The sequence below is a fragment of the Nerophis ophidion genome, unplaced genomic scaffold, assembly GCF_033978795.1.
Source record: "Nerophis ophidion isolate RoL-2023_Sa unplaced genomic scaffold, RoL_Noph_v1.0 HiC_scaffold_187, whole genome shotgun sequence".
In the NCBI taxonomy this organism is placed as follows: Eukaryota; Metazoa; Chordata; class Actinopteri; order Syngnathiformes; family Syngnathidae; genus Nerophis; species Nerophis ophidion.
In genome coordinates, this window is record NW_026907109.1 from 68,428 (window position 1) to 86,063 (window position 17,636).

Sequence of the window (17,636 nt, forward strand, 5' to 3'; positions counted from 1 at the left end):
TGACGGTCTACTTAACTGTCAAACAGCATATCAAAATCACCAGTTGGTGATAAAACCAATATCGAATGTCACATTTTAATAGAGCATTCATCAAAAAGTTTGCTTTCACAATTTTATTATCAGGGAGACTGACACGGGGATTTAGGTTTTCCACACACCATCCTGACTCACGGTTTCAACTTTTGGTACTTGTTAAAACCGTAACTTAAAATGGTTTGCTGAACAGCTATCAAGGTTCGATGCAATCGGCGCCCATGTTAACTACCCAACCGTAACTTAAAAAGGTTGGTTGAACAGCTATAACGACTATGCGGCCAGACTCCCAGATGACTGGGCATTTCATTGCTACTGTTGCCCAGAGGGCACAGTATTCATGGGCTGCCTGTGCAATATCTCAATTCCTGATTTTTCTGAATGATAATTAATCGGAGACCCGACAACACTGATGCATCGACATCTGCGTCGAGCTCAATGAACCAAACACTGTGTCGGTGTGCAGTAACAGCTAATCCTTTCGATACCTCAGTTGATAAAGTGGAAAGCTGTATTAGCTTATGCTGAGTTCTTTAGGGCACTGGTTCAAATCCAGCTCGATGGATCACTCATTACGTTTTTACCATGAATTGATTAACGTGGAATCCGACCCTGACTTAAGTTGAAAAACTTATTCGGGTGTTACCATTTAGTGGTCAATTGTACAGAATATGTACTGAACTGTGCAATCTACTAATAAAAGTTCCAATCATTCAATCAATAGTGCGTATTCAGAGCGCATGTGTAAAAAAAAAAAAAAAAAAATTCCCAGTCCACAACTATCCTCATTCACAACACGTTCTCTTAGATTTCCATGTTATGATACATGTTCACATTATTTATTGACTGTATCTAAAAATTATTTTAAAAAATATAGTATTATTTAAATGAAGATATGAAATAATCCTAAATGAAATTCAATGACTTGGTTTATATTATTGGATATACTCGGTCATAAAATCAGTGTCAGTTGAGTTGGTCCATAGATTTCCTGTAGGGAATTTTAATGTCCAGCAGATGTCAGTATTTAGTGACACAGGATCAATACAGTTTATAAATGTGTCAAAAGGCTGTGCAACGCCTCATCAACCCATCACTAACAATCACACAGGTCAGGTAATGTCAAGACTTTAATCTACACTGGACATAGGCAGTCTTCTTTACTGTCAAAGACTTTTTGACAAATCAATCAAACAGAACCCCCAGTCAAATGACAAATTCAGTATTACTTTTCAACAGACATTTATTTAATCTTGTTGTTTGTGGTCTGGACATTTGACACAGGAATTTAACTTTTCCACACACCATCCTGAATCACGGTTTCAATCGTAGTCCATGTTAACTACCAAACCGTAACTTAAAAGGGTTGGTTGAACAACTATAAGGACTAGCAGGTCATTGCTAATGTTGCTAATAGGCACAGTACTCATGGACTAAATTTGTGTGTAAATTCCTATTGAAATCAATGGGACATCCTTCAAAGTTCCACTTATTCCATCTGATTCCAACTGTTCCAACTTCAAAATTTTTAGACTCTTCAGGAATTGTGTGCTTGATTTCAACAATGCTAAAATAATTCCGGGATTTCAGTTCATCATCAGCATTGGAGCAATCACACGCAATTCCTTCAGGAATTGCCTCATCTAGTTTTTAATGTTTAATCAAAAATAAAAAATAAAAATAATGACAAATAAAGATACAACAATACAACATTTCGAAGTTTTAACCTATTCAAACCATTCCACCTTCGAACTTTCTTCAGCCGCACAATACTTGTGCTATAGTTGTAGGAAATGTCTCAAAACCTCTTCAGAAGTGCCGACAAAATCCAAAAAGGGCAGAAAATGCATATTTTTGGAAAACTTTTTTTCTCGAAAATGTCGTAAGGGGGGGGGGGGGGGGGCTGACGTAAAAATTCACAAAAACGAACTTTCTTCAGTCGCACAATACTTGTGCTATAGTTGTAGGAAATGTCTCAAAACCTCTTCAGAAGTGCCGACAAAATCCAAAAAGGGCAGAAAATGCATATTTATGGAAAACTTTTTTTCTCGAAAATGTCGTAAGGGGGGGGGGGGGCCTTACGCAAAAATTCACAAAAACGAACTTTCTTCAGTCGCACAATACTTGTGCTATAGTTGTAGGAAATGTCTCAAAACCTCTTCAGAAGTGCCGACAAAATCCAAAAAGGGCAGAAAATGCATATTTTTGGAAAACTTTTTTCTCGAAAATGTCGTAAAGGGGGGGGGCCTTACGCAAAAATTCACAAAAACGAACTTTCTTCAGTCGCACAATACTTGTGCTATAGTTGTAGGAAATGTCTCAAAACATCTTCAGAAGTGCCGACAAAACCCAAAAAGGGCAGAAAATGCATATTTTTGGAAAAAAAAATTCTCGAAAATGTCGTAAGGGGGGGCCTTACGCAAAAATTCCCAAAAACGAACTTTCTTCAGCAGCACAATACTTGTTCTATAGTTGTAGGAAATGTCTCAAAACTTCTTCAGAAGTGCCGACAAAACCCAAAAAGGGCAGAAAATGCATATTTTTGGAAAACTTTATTTCACGAAAATGTCGTATGGCCTTACGCAAAAATCCCCAAAAACGAACTTGCTTCAGCCGCACAATACTTGTGCTATAGTTGTAGGAAATGTCTCAAAACCTCTTCAGAAGTGCCGATAAAACCCAAAAAGGGCAGAAAATGCATAATTTTGGAAAAAAGAAATTCTCGAGAATGTCGTAAGGGGGGGGCCTTACGCAAAAATTCCCAAAAACGAACTTGATTCAGCCGCACAATACTTGTGCTATAGCTTTTTCTGGCGACTACTCCTTCCACATTTTTCAACGCGTTTTAACTGTTCCACCGTCGAAGCTTTCTTCTGCATAAGAAGTGGAAAAATTCTCTGTTTTCCCCGAAATTCCGTATTACAATTTGTCATTTCAACATGTTATTACTTCAATAATTCTCCACCGATTGAAAAATTGTCCAAGACATCAATAAATTTAGATTAGATACTACTTTATTTATTCCTTCAGGAGAGTAAATGCCTTGGCAGAAGACACCTCCTGCCAAAGATGCCTATACCGCAGGATTGTTAATTTTTCAAATGATCATCAAATGTTGCCGTTGACATCAGTGATGCTGTTTGGAACAGAAATGATATATTTAGTAAGTAGAAAGAAAACACAAGGAGCCCGGGCAACAGCAGCGAAGGTCTGCTGTTGCCCTCCGGGCAACAGCAGCGAAGGTCTGCCCGGCCGCCGGGCAGCCCATGCATGCTGTGCCCTCCGGGCAACAGCAGCGAAGGTCTGCCCGGCCGCCGGGCAGCCCATGCATGCTGTGCCCTCCGGGCAACAGCAGCGAAGGTCTGCCCGGCCGCAGACTGGCTGCGTAGTCCTTATAGCTGTTCAACCAACCTTTTTAAGTTACGGTTGGGTAGTTAACATGGGCGCCAATTGCCTCGTACCTTAGTAGCTGTTTAGCCAACCCTTTTAAGTTGCGGTTTTAAGAAGTACCAAATGTTGAAACCGTGGGTCAGAATGGTGTGTGTAAAAGCAAAATGCCTGTGTCAGTCTCCCAGCATTGGAGCATTCGTACACAATTCCTTCAGGAATGGCCTCATTTACTTTTAAATGTTTAATAAAAAAGGAAAATAACTACAAATAACGGTACAACAATACAATGTTTCCACATTTTTTAACCTATTACACCATTTTGGAAAGTCCAGGATTTTCCAAAATTCTTGCTTCTACAAAGCCTTCTTTGCAGCGACTACTCTTTTCACAGTTTTCAACATTTTACATCTTTCAGAGTCCAAGGGTTTTGCTATCAATAGAACATTGACGGTCTACTTTACTGTCTGGGCAGCATATTAAAATCACCAGTCGATGGTAAAACCAATATCGAATGTTACATTTTAATAGAGCATTCATCAAAAAGTTTGCTTTCACAATTTTATTATCAGGGAGACTGACACAGGCATTTACCTTTTCCACACACCATCCTGACTCACGGTTTCAACGTTTGGTACTTGTTAAAACTGTAACTTAAAATGGTTTGCTGAACTGCTATCAAGGTTCGATGCAATCGGCGCCCATGTTAACTACCCAACCGTAACTTAAAAAGGTTGGTTGAGCAGGTATAACGACTATGCGGCCAGACTCCCAGGTGACTGGGCATTCCATTGCTACTGTTGCCCAGAGGGCACAGTATGCATGGGCTTCCTGTGCAATATCTCAAATCCTGGCTATTCTGAATGATAATTAGTGGGAGACCCGACAACACTGATGCATCGACAGTAAACAGTAAAAAAATGTATGATTTATTTTTTAACACTTTGATGAGTAGGACACTTTTCGATCCCCAATTATTTTAGTGTGATTTGTTTTGAAGTGTCGTTGCTCCAAAAATAATAATGAATCAAAATCCAAAATGAAGGCTTCAATTATTATATCATCTCAAATATTCCACCTCAAAAAGTTATTGGATGAAAATATTGCATATTTTCTGTTTTTTCCATTTTTTCCCTAATGTTGATCTAGAGATTTAAAACATGAATAATAATGAAAACAATACTAATAATACTGAATAATGACACATTTTTAATCTATTTTTTTGACCAAAACCCTAACTGAGTGGAGGCCTAAATGTATATTTTTGATACATATATTGTATTGGTTTTTCAAATCAAAAATATGAAAATGGCCCCCGCTTGCTTTGATTTTTCAGTGGAAAAAGTTTGGACACCCCTGCCATATGGTCTCCACATCAAAGGTCCATTTCCCTACGAAGACCATGCATCCTGCCCATCAACCAATGGCCTCAGCAGCCAAGTTTGATCATTCTATGGAGGCTGTACACCCCTCCCATCCCCACACCGCTGGCCCATCACCAAATGTCCACACCTATGGTCCTTCACCCGGCGTACACAATAGCTTGCTACCTGAATCCACCTGAGAATAAAAAGGCAGCTTTCCTGGCACCAGACAGGAGAGATGCAGGCAACCCATCTATTGAGGACACTATCTGTTATCAACCACAGGCAGAAAAATCATGGACGCCATGTGATGGAAAAAATGTGGGCAGAAAAAGAAGGAATTGAAGAAGTCCTCTTGAAAATAGGTAAGTAGCATTCATGATGTCATTGTTTTGTTGACTTCAACTTTGAACACATTTTCTCCTTCTGCTATTGTTTGTGCTCTTTTTTCCCTTTCAGATCCGGTCCAAGTCAGAGTACTTCAAACTCTCTGCGACTTGGTTGGAGACAAATACAGCGACGGCCCTCCTCAACAATCGGGCCAGCAAGAGCTCTTTCCTGAGAGCGGCGTATTCATATCATTGTTCCGCCTTGCTGCCATGAGACATGCTGCAGAGCCCAAATGTAGGCCTTTATTTGGACCTCTTTTTTCTACGTGTCAAAATGCTGTCCCTTTTTGACGCCCTGGAAACAAACCTGCAGGAACACCAAAGCGCATCCTTAAGCGGAAAAAAGTGGAAGGAATCCTTAGTAAGTTTTCCCAAACAGAGGGTGTTTTCAGGCCAAAATTGGGTCACAATAATGAAATAGAAGTTCAATATGAGAAATGTTGATCCCTTTTCGATTACAGCAGACTGGAAGCATAACTGAATGTTACATCATTACAATTTGTTATCCACTCCAAACTAGCGTTATGATGAGCAATATAGTCTGATGTCCATCAACTTGAAGTGTGCTTGTGTGTATTAATGGTTTTGCGTAAATGAAGGCAATAAAAAAGCATTAAATGAGGCATTTAAAAAAGGGAATATGATTGTAGGACATGGCGGACAGTCAATATGTCAAACGGTAAAGGAAAATGAACTTAAGAAGGTTACAGTCGTTTCTTTTTTGAACTGCATACAAGAGGTATTGTAAGGTGGGAACACGACAAAAGCACTGCTTCAATCAAGCAAAATGAAACATCAACTTTTCCATTCTTTGGTCACTGTAGGCGTGTAGTCCTTAACTGTGACTCCATGTCAGGATAATGGAGAAGCTGAGCCGACACGGAGTCGTTTATTTCAATCATCTCCACTTCAACACATATGAGCTAACTTGCCTAACATTAGCAACTGTTGTGACGCAATTCCCTCAAGTGATCTACGCTAGCCTAGGATGGACAAAAGAGGCCATTTTCACAGCAGACCACAACTATTTCATTCTCTGACATTCCCACAATAAATGAATACAAGTTCCTTCAGCTGCCGGACACTTGATACATACTTGCTGTTTACTGTAAACATTTGAAACAACAGAGAGGGTGTAAATACAAGAAATGCAATATGTTTCATTGCTATAGCTTTTTTCAAATGCATTTGATTGGCATTTTTACCAATATTATTCTGTATTTTTCTCAAATGTTTAAATCCATCATCCATTTCCAAACACATGCATCATTTGCAATCCTAGTATGATGTTCATTTATTTTTCCATAAAACCTTTGAACTATTTGAAAACAAATTGTATCCTGATTAAAAATGGTCATCATTTCAGAGAATATATATATACTTATATATACTTACAGCATGTTTCAAACAGACACAACTAAATAAATGGCTAATGGGTATATTATATTGATCATCTGATGCAGAATGGGATGTTTGTTTAGAGGCTTTAAGTGCAGTTCTCCTTTAATATTTTGGATAGTCCAACCTTTTAATGAGCGATTGTCTACGGCCACGCACACAGTCAAAACACCAGATGCTACTCCACAAAAATAAATCAATAAAAATACATTCTCCAATGAAACAGCTTTGTAATCCAATTCTAATACACTAGATAGTAACAGTTCATGTCAACTTTTCAACTCATTTACTTGTCTAATGCTTGCAACTGTGTGTATACAGATCATTGGAAGCTTTTGATGATGTAAAAAAAACAACTAAATGCAGTCGCACATGGGCATTACATTTTTTGAAGTAGCAACAAAATGGCATTAAAAAGCATTACATTTGATTTGCATTATTATTGTTATTGCATTGCATAGATTTGATACAGTAGAAGCATTTAAGTCTCACCTTAAAACTCATCTGTATACTCTAGCCTTTAAATAGACCTCCTTTTTAGACCAGTTGATCTGCCGCTTCTTTTCTTTCTCCTATGTCCCCCCCTCCACAGGGGGTCCGGTCCGATGACCATGGATGAAGTACTGGCTGTCCAGAGTCGAGACCCAGGATGGACCGCTCGCCTGTGTATCGGTTGGGGACATCTCTACGCTGCTGATCCGCTTGAGATGGTTTCCTGTGGACGGGACTCTCGCTGCTGTCTCGGATCCGCTTGAACTGAACTCTCGCGGCTGTGTTGGAGCCACTATGGATTGAACTTTCACAGTATCATGTTAGACCCGCTCCACATCCATTGCTTTCGGTCCTCTCCAAGGTTTCTCATAGTCAGCATTGTCACTGGCGTCCCACTGGATGTGAATTCTCCCTGCCCACTGGGTGTGAGTTTTCCTTGCCCTTTTGTGGGTTCTTCCGAGGATGTTGTAGTCGTAATGATTTGTGCAGTCCTTTGAGACATTTGTGATTTGGGGCTATATAAATAAACATTGATTGATTGATAGCTGTAGAAACTGATGTGGCAAAATGACGAATGGCTGATGATTATGTTCTTGCCTTGCAGCGTATGTCCTGAGATGCAGTACCCTTCCTGATTGGGACGATATTGAGGAGGTCAAGCTCAAGAAAGCTTTGGTAAACAAAAGTCAGGCCAGAGAGGGTTTGAAGTAGGCCCTTGTACCTGTCAAGTTCATTCTATGGTAGGATGTTCAATATTTTGGTCTAGGTTTGCGCAGTATATGTTGTCAAAAATGGCCCTATGATGTAGCTTTTAGTACCAGGTTATACTGTGATAATGCATATTGAGCTGTGCTGTGCCAAGCAAATTTGGCAGTGATGCAACCTCACTAACAAGCTAGCGGCTAATATCCTTTTACAGTTCAAAGTTGTTTCCAAATCCAAAAAAAATGACGCAGTACGTTACTGCTTACATAATCAGGTATATTAGTAGCTTTTGTAACCAATTTCAACATGTTTCAATGATCATTTGTGTACCAAATGTTCTATTGTTATGGCAGGAGGCTGTTCTATTGTTTACAACAGTGTTTCTTAATCCTAGGGCTGGGGCCCACTGTTTGGCTGCGAGTACCCCTTGGAAGCCGCCAATAAATATCTGTTTCTTAGCTGTGGTCCGTCCATATGGGCCGCAATGGTACTCGCTTGTAATCCACTTTAGTGTAGAAGGACTCATTCAGTGTTTATATTTCATTTGGCCCCAGACCCCTCTGTAGTGGAACATTCTGAGACCCCTCTGTGGTGGAAAAGTTGGTCGTGCCCCAAGGTTAAAAATGTTAAGAATCCCTGCTTTTCAATGTGTGATTATTTTTTGGTATGTAGACCAGTTCCAGACAGCACGGTTACAATTTTATAAATGTATTTCAGTTTTTGCTTGGAATATTTCAAAAATGGAAATGTTGTCATTTACTCACCTTCTTACTGAGATGAAGTCAAGTGTTTTTTGAACTAAGGTACCTGCTTTGCTCAACAAGGAGTTCAAAAAACTACACCTGACTTTTTCACAATAACAAAGTGCGTACTTCAGGTCAAATTCATTTATTTTTGTATTTGTTTTCTTTTCTGTATATTGTTTTCTATGTTGTCTTAAGTATTGTAAATGACAATATGTACATGATGTATGTACTAATTTACTACATTTACATTTTGTTATTTCATCTATTTTTAAATTATATTTTAAAATAAAGTGATACACCTTTCAATATTTGAGTATTTGTTTAGTGTTATTTCTAATGAAGTCAGATGAATATTTAAATTGCACTCTCAATTTGTTCTCATGATTCTCAAATTTGAGATATGACAATAAATTGAAGAGAAATAATCAAGACATGAAAAAGACATACATAAGATCTCTTTTATTGCTCACACATCTCATTTCTTTCTCTTTTGATCATCCTTCCAAAGAAATGAGACATGATTGAGAACAATGGAGCTCTCGTCAGTGTATCCCACTTCTCAAATATTGCTCAAAGGGTTGTCTCAAATCAACCTCCTTTGTCTCAGTGACGTCTTGTCTCTTTTTAGCTTCTTTATTGCTCCAAAGGGTCCCTTAGGAGCAATAAAGGAGAAGCAATTGATCACAAAATGAGACAGATATGAGAAGCTCAAAATGTTCTCAAGATACGAGATTAAGCAACAGATGAGCAAGCACATTTTTGCTGTGGCCACGCTCCCTCCACCCCAGTGGACGATGGTGTGGAACAGCGCAGAGACCACCACAGTGTCTATGTTTCTTTTAGTTGTTATTCATAGCTGGATGTAGAAGTGTCTGCTTGTATCCGCTGCTTTAATGTCTTTCATGTCCTTTGTCTTCTTTGATGTTTAACTCTTACACACATGTGAGAGGGATGTGTACTATGGCTATGAGTTGTTGTTGTTTTTTCCCTTGGCCTCAGTCTGGACCCCTTCTCCAGGGCCCAGGTTTAAACCATTTTTTTTTTAGTATATTTTATTTTATATTAATCTTCTATTTTTTTCACCCATTCCCAACCTCATTATACTTTACAGAGCCAGGAGTCCTCGATTACATGTATGTATGGAACACAATCTTATTGTCACAAGACCCAGGGTAGACTAGGGGTTGAGTCTGCTGACTTTGAATGAAAAGTACCGAGTTCAAACCTCACTCTGGTTGATAGTATTTTTTTTTTTACCTCATCATACTTTACTAAGGCCGGGAGTCGTCGATTACATTTGTGTATGGACTAAAATCCTACCTTTACAAGACTGAAAGTAGCCCAGTGGTTAAGACTGTTGCATGAGAACAAACTGTACAGAGTTCAAACCCCACTCCGGTCAGCAGTATTTTTTCCACCTCATCTTACTCCAGTGAGTCAGGGGTCGTAGATAACATTTGTGTATGGAAAGAAATCCTCTCTTCACAGGACCAGGGATAGCCCAGTGTTTAAGACTGCTGACTCTGAATGACAGGTACTGGGTTCGAATCCCACTCATGTTGACAAAATTTAGTTTAAGCTTGTCATACTTTACTGAGCCAGGAGTCCTCGATTACATTTGTGTATAGAACACAATCTCCCCTTCACGAGACCCAGGATAGACCAGGTGTTAAGACATCTGACTCGGAATGAAAAGTACTGGGTTCAAGTCCCACTCAGGTTGACTGCATTTTGTTCTACCTCATCAAACTTTACTGGGCCATCAGTCCTCGATTACATTTGTGTATGAAAAAAAAAATATCTCATCAAGACCCAGGATAGCGCAGTGGTTAAGACCGCTGACTCTGAATGACAGGTACTGGGTTCGAATCCCACTCATGTTGACCAAATTTTGTTTAAGCTTGTCATACTTTACTGAGCCAGGAGTCCTCGATTACATTTGTGTATAGAACACAATCTTCTCTTCACAAGACCCAGGATAGACCAGGGGTTAAGACATCTGACTCGGAATGAAAAGTACTGGGTTCAAATCCCACTCAGGTTGAGTGTATTTTGTTCTACCTCATCAAACTTTACTGGGCCATTAGTCCTCGATTACATTTGTGTATGAAAAAAAATATCGCATCAAGACCCAGGATAGCCCAGTGGTTAAGACTGCTGACTCTGAATGACAGGTACTGGGTTCGAATCCCACTCATGTTGACAAAATTTAGTTTAAGCTTGTCATACTTTACTGAGCCAGGAGTCCTCGATTACATTTGTGTATAGAACACAATCTTATCTTCACAAGACCCAGGATAGACCAGGGGTTAAGACATCTGACTCGGAATGAAAAGTACTGGGTTCAAATCCCACTCAGGTTGAGTGTATTTTGTTCTACCTCATCAAACTTTACTGGGCCACAGTCCTCGATTACATTTGTGTACGAAAAAAAATAGTGTCATCAAGACCCAGGATAGCCCAGTGGTTAAGACTGTTGACTCAGGTTGAAGAGTGTGGGGTTCGACTCCTGCTTGGGTCGATGTGAAATTTAAAAGATCAGCTGGAGGCTGCAAGTTGACAAATATTGTAACTGTGTCATTTCTCTCATGTAATGTTAAAATAATAATTTAATTTACTTTTTTTTTATCCAATTACAATTAACCTATTTTATTTTATTTGTACCCAGGAGAGCTCATTGGTCAACGCTCTTTATTTATCCTATTCCCACCCACCTCAGGAGTTACACTCACTCGCACACACTCCTACACACACACACACACACGCACACACAGGTAACCCCTGAGGTGTCATCATTGACTATTTGACATTTTATTTTGGATTATTATTAGCTTTAGTGTTGACTTAATTTTTCAACTATATGTTAGTCAAGGAAGTAGCACATAACATTAGTCTGTGTGGGGGAGAAGAAGCAGCCCACAATGTATGTCGTCTTGACGCCATACTGCCAAATTACTGACTCCATGTATGGGATTTGAACTCACTACCCCTGTATTAGGAGCCCACAGTGTTGACCATTGAGCTATCCTGGGTCCCAACAAAGTTTGGTTTTCGCTCATATACAAATGTTCTCAGTGAACTATGATCAAGGCAAAACAAAAAACTAGCTCTTCCTACAAATGGATTTGAACCCAGTAGTTCTGCATGAGAGGCAGCAGTCTTAACCATTGAGCTATCCTGAGTCTTGTTGGAAGTGTAGTCTGGCTCCTTCATTAATGGAATCGTGACATCTGTCCCAGTAAACTACGATTGAGGTGGAGCTCAATTTTGAACTGAAGTTACATATCAAACCAATTGGGATTCAAACCCAGTACCCCCATATTTGAAGATCACAGTGTTGACCATTGAGGTATCCTGGGTTCCATCAAGACATGATTTTCACTAATATACAAATGCAATCATTTAACAATGATAGAGATGAAACAAAAAACAAGATCTTGTGGATTTGAACCCAGTAGTACCGTGTGAGAGGCAGCAGCCTTAACCATTGAGCATTTTGGGTTCTACTACTTCCTGATCTGGATCAATATACCAATGTTACATACCTGTTGTTGGTGTGTGCCATGTCTCTCAGGTGTGACATACCTGTTGTTGGTGTGTGCCACGTCTCTCAGGTGTGACATACCTGTTGTTGGTGTGTGCCACGTCTCTCAGGTGTGACATACCTGTTGTTGGTGTGTGCCACGTCTCTCAGGTGTGACATACCTGTTGTTGGTGTGTGCCATGTCTCTCAGGTGTGACATACCTGTTGTTGGTGTGTGCCACGTCTCTCAGGTGTGACATACCTGTTGTTGGTGTGTGCCATGTCTCTCAGGTGTGACATACCTGTTGTTGGTGTGTGCCATGTCTCTCAGGTGTGACATACCTGTTGTTGGTGTGTGCCATGTCTCTCAGGTGTGACATACCTGTTGTTGGTGTGTGCCATGTCTCTCAGGTGTGACATACCTGTTGTTGGTGTGTGCCATGTCTCTCAGGTGTGACATACCTGTTGTTGGTGTGTGCCATGTCTCTCAGGTGTGACATACCTGTTGTTGGTGTGTGCCATGTCTCTCAGGTGTGACATACCTGTTGTTGTCATACCTGCCAGCTTGTCTGCAGCAATAAACAAGTCATCAATTGAGTCCACAACATGTTTGATGTTTATTCCTCTCATGTTGAAGTAGTTCCCATCTGCAGTTCGCCCACTGCACTCTATCGCCACCATGTGGTCATACATGATATATGATGTGTGATACATGATGTGTGATACATGATGTGTGATACATGATGTGTGATATATGATGTGTGATACATGATGTGTGATACATGATGTGTGATACATGATGTGTGATAGATGATGTGTGATACATGATGTGTGACACATGATGTGTGATACATGACGTGTGATACATGATGTGTGATATATGATGTGTGATATATGATGTGTGATACATGAAGTGTGATACATGATGTGTGATACATGATATATGATGTGTGATACATGATGTGTGATACATGATGTGTGATACATGATGTTTGATACATGATGTCTGATACATGATGTGTGACACATGATGTGTGATACATGACGTGTGATACATGATGTGTGATGTATGATGTGTGATATATGATGTGTGATACATGAAGTGTGATACATGATGTGTGATACATGATATATGATGTGTGATACATGATGTGTGATATATGATGTGTGATACATGATGTGTGATACATGATGTGTGATACATGATGTGTGATACATGATGTGTGACACATGATGTGTGATACATGACGTGTGATACATGATGTGTGATATATGATGTGTGATATATGATGTGTGATACATGAAGTGTGATACATGATGTGTGATACATGATATATGATGTGTGATACATGATGTGTGATACATGATGTGTGATACATGATGTGTGACACATGATGTGTGATACATGATGTGTGATACATGATGTGTGATACATGATGTGTGACACATGATGTGTGATATATGATGTGTGATACATGAAGTGTGATACATGATGTGTGATACATGATATATGATGTGTGATACATGATGTGTGATATATGATGTGTGATACATGATGTGTGATACATGATGTTTGATACATGATGTGTGATACATGATGTGTGATACATGATGTGTGATACATGATGTGTGACACATGATGTGTGATACATGATGTGTGATACATGATGTGTGATACATGATGTGTGATACATGATGTGTGATACATGACGTGTGATACATGATGTGTGATATATGATGTGTGATATATGATGTGTGATACATGAAGTGTGATACATGATGTGTGATACATGATATATGATGTGTGATACATGATGTGTGATATATGATGTGTGATACATGATGTGTGATACATGATGTGTGATACATGATGTGTGATACATGATGTGTGATACATGATGTGTGATATATGATGTGTGATACATGACGTGTGATACATGATGTGTGATATATGATGTGTGATACATGATGTGTGATACATGATGTGTGATACATGATGTGTGATACATGATGTGTGACACATGATGTGTGATACATGATGTGTGATACATGATGTGTGATACATGATGTGTGATACATGACGTGTGATACATGATGTGTGATATATGATGTGTGATATATGATGTGTGATACATGAAGTGTGATACATGATGTGTGATACATGATATATGATGTGTGATACATGATGTGTGATACATGATGTGTGATACATGATGTGTGATACATTATGTGTGATACATGATGTGTGATATATGATGTGTGATACATGATGTGTGATATATGATGTGTGATACATGATGTGTGATACATGATGTGTGATATATGATGTGTGATACATGATGTGTGATACATGATGTGTGATACATGATGTGTGATACATGATGTGTGATACATGATGTGTGATACATGATGTGTGATATATGATGTGTGATACATGATGTGTGATACATGATGTGTGATATATGATGTGTGATACATGATGTGTGATACATGATGTGTGATACATGATGTGTGATACATGATGTGTGACACATGATGTGTGATACATGATGTGTGATACATGATGTGTGATACATGATGTGTGATACATGACGTGTGATACATGATGTGTGATATATGATGTGTGATATATGATGTGTGATACATGATGTGTGATACATGATGTGTGACACATGATGTGTGATACATGATGTTTGATACATGATGTGTGATACATGATGTGTGATATATGATGTGTGATACATGATGTGCGATACATGATGTGTGATACATGATGTGTGATACATGACATGTGATACATGATGTTTGATACATGATGTGTGATACATGATGTGTGATACATGATGTGTGATACATGATGTGTGATATATGATGTGTGACACATGATGTGTGATACATGATGTTTGATACATGATGTGTGATACATGATGTGTGATACATGATGTGTGACACATGATGTGTGATACATGATGTTTGATACATGATGTGTGATACATGATGTGTGATATATGATGTGTGATACATGATGTGCGATACATGATGTGTGATACATGATGTGTGATACATGACATGTGATACATGATGTTTGATACATGATGTGTGATACATGATGTTTGATACATGATGTGTGATACATGATGTGTGATATATGATGTTTGATACATGATGTGTGATACATGATGTTTGATACATGATGTGTGATACATGATGTTTGATACATGATGTTTGTTACATGATGTGTGATACATGATGTTTGATACATGATGTGTGATACATGATGTGTGATACATGATGTGTGATACATGATGTGTGATACATGATGTGTGATACATGACGTGTGATACATGATGTTTGATACATGATGTGTGATACATGATGTTTGATACATGATGTGTGATACATGATGTTTGATACATGATGTTTGATACATGATGTGTGATACATGATGTTTGATACATGATGTGTGATACATGATGTGTGATACATGACATGTGATACATGATGTTTGATACATGATGTGTGATACATGATGTTTGATACATGATGTGTGATACATGATGTTTGATACATGATGTTTGATACATGATGTGTGATACATGATGTTTGATACTTGATGTGTGATACATGATGTTTGATACATGATGTGTGATACATGATGTTTGATACATGATGTGTGATACATGATGTTTGATATATGATGTGTGATACATGATGTGTGATACATGATGTGTGATACATGACATGTGATACATGATGTGTGATACATGATGTGTGATACATGATGTTTGATACATGATGTTTGATACATGATGTGTGATACATGATGTTTGATACATGATGTGTGATACATGATGTTTGATACATGATGTTTGATACATGATGTGTGATACATGATGTTTGATACATGATGTGTGATACATGACGTGTGATACATGATGTGTGATACATGATGTGTGATACATGATGTGTGATACATGATGTGTGATGTATGATGTGTGATACATGATGTTTGATACATGATGTGTGATACATGACGTGTGATACATGATGTGTGATACATGATGTGTGATACATGATGTGTGATACATGAAGTGTGATATATGATGTGTGATACATGATGTGTGATACATGATGTGTGATACATGACGTGTGATACATGATGTGTGATATATAATGTGTGATACATGACGTGTGATATATGATGTGTGATATATGATGTGTGATATATGATGTGTGATACATGATGTGTGATACATGATGTGTGATACATGATGTGTGATATATGATGTGTGATACATGATGTGTGATACATGATGTGTGATATATGATGTGTGATACATGATGTTTGATACATGATGTGTGATACATGATGTTTGATACATGATGTTTGATACATGATGTGTGATACATGATGTTTGATACATGATGTGTGATACATGATGTGTGATATATGATGTGTGATACATGATGTGTGATACATGATGTGTGATACATGATGTGTGATACATGATGTGTGATACATTATGTGTGACACATGATGTGTGATACATGATGTTTGATACATGATGTGTGATACATGATGTGTGATATATGATGTGTGATACATGATGTGTGATACATGATGTGCGATACATGATGTGTGATACATGACGTGTGATACATGATGTTTGATACATGATGTGTGATACATGATGTTTGATACATGATGTTTGACACATGATGTGTGATACATGATGTTTGATACATGATGTGTGATACATGACGTGTGATACATGATGTGTGATACATGATGTGTGATACATGACGTGTGATACATGATGTGTGATACATGATTTGTGATACATGATGTGTGATACATGATGTTTGATACATGATGTGTGATACATGATGTGTGATACATGATGTGTGATACATGATGTTTGATACATGATGTGTGATACATGATTTTTGATACATGATGTGTGATACATGATGTGTGACACATGATGTGTGATACATGATGTTTGATACATGATGTGTGATACATAATGTGTGATATATGATGTGTGATATATGATGTGTGACACATGATGTTTGATACATGATGTGTGATACATGATGTGCGATACATGATGTGTGATACATGATGTGTGATACATGACGTGTGATACATGATGTGTGATACATGATGTGTGATACATGATGTGTGATACATGATGTGTGATGTATGATGTGTGATACATGATGTGTGATACATGAAGTGTGATACATGATGTGTGATACATGATATATGATGTGTGATACATGATGTGTGATACATGATGTGTGATACATGATGTTTGATACATGATGTCTGATACATGATGTGTGACACATGATGTGTGATACATGACGTGTGATACATGATGTGTGATATATGATGTGTGATATATGATGTGTGATACATTAAGTGTGATACATGATGTGTGATACATGATATATGATGTGTGATACATGATGTGTGATATATGATGTGTGATACATGATGTGTGATACATGATGTGTGATACATGATGTGTGATACATGATGTGTGATACATGATGTGTGACACATGATGTGTGATACATGACGTGTGATACA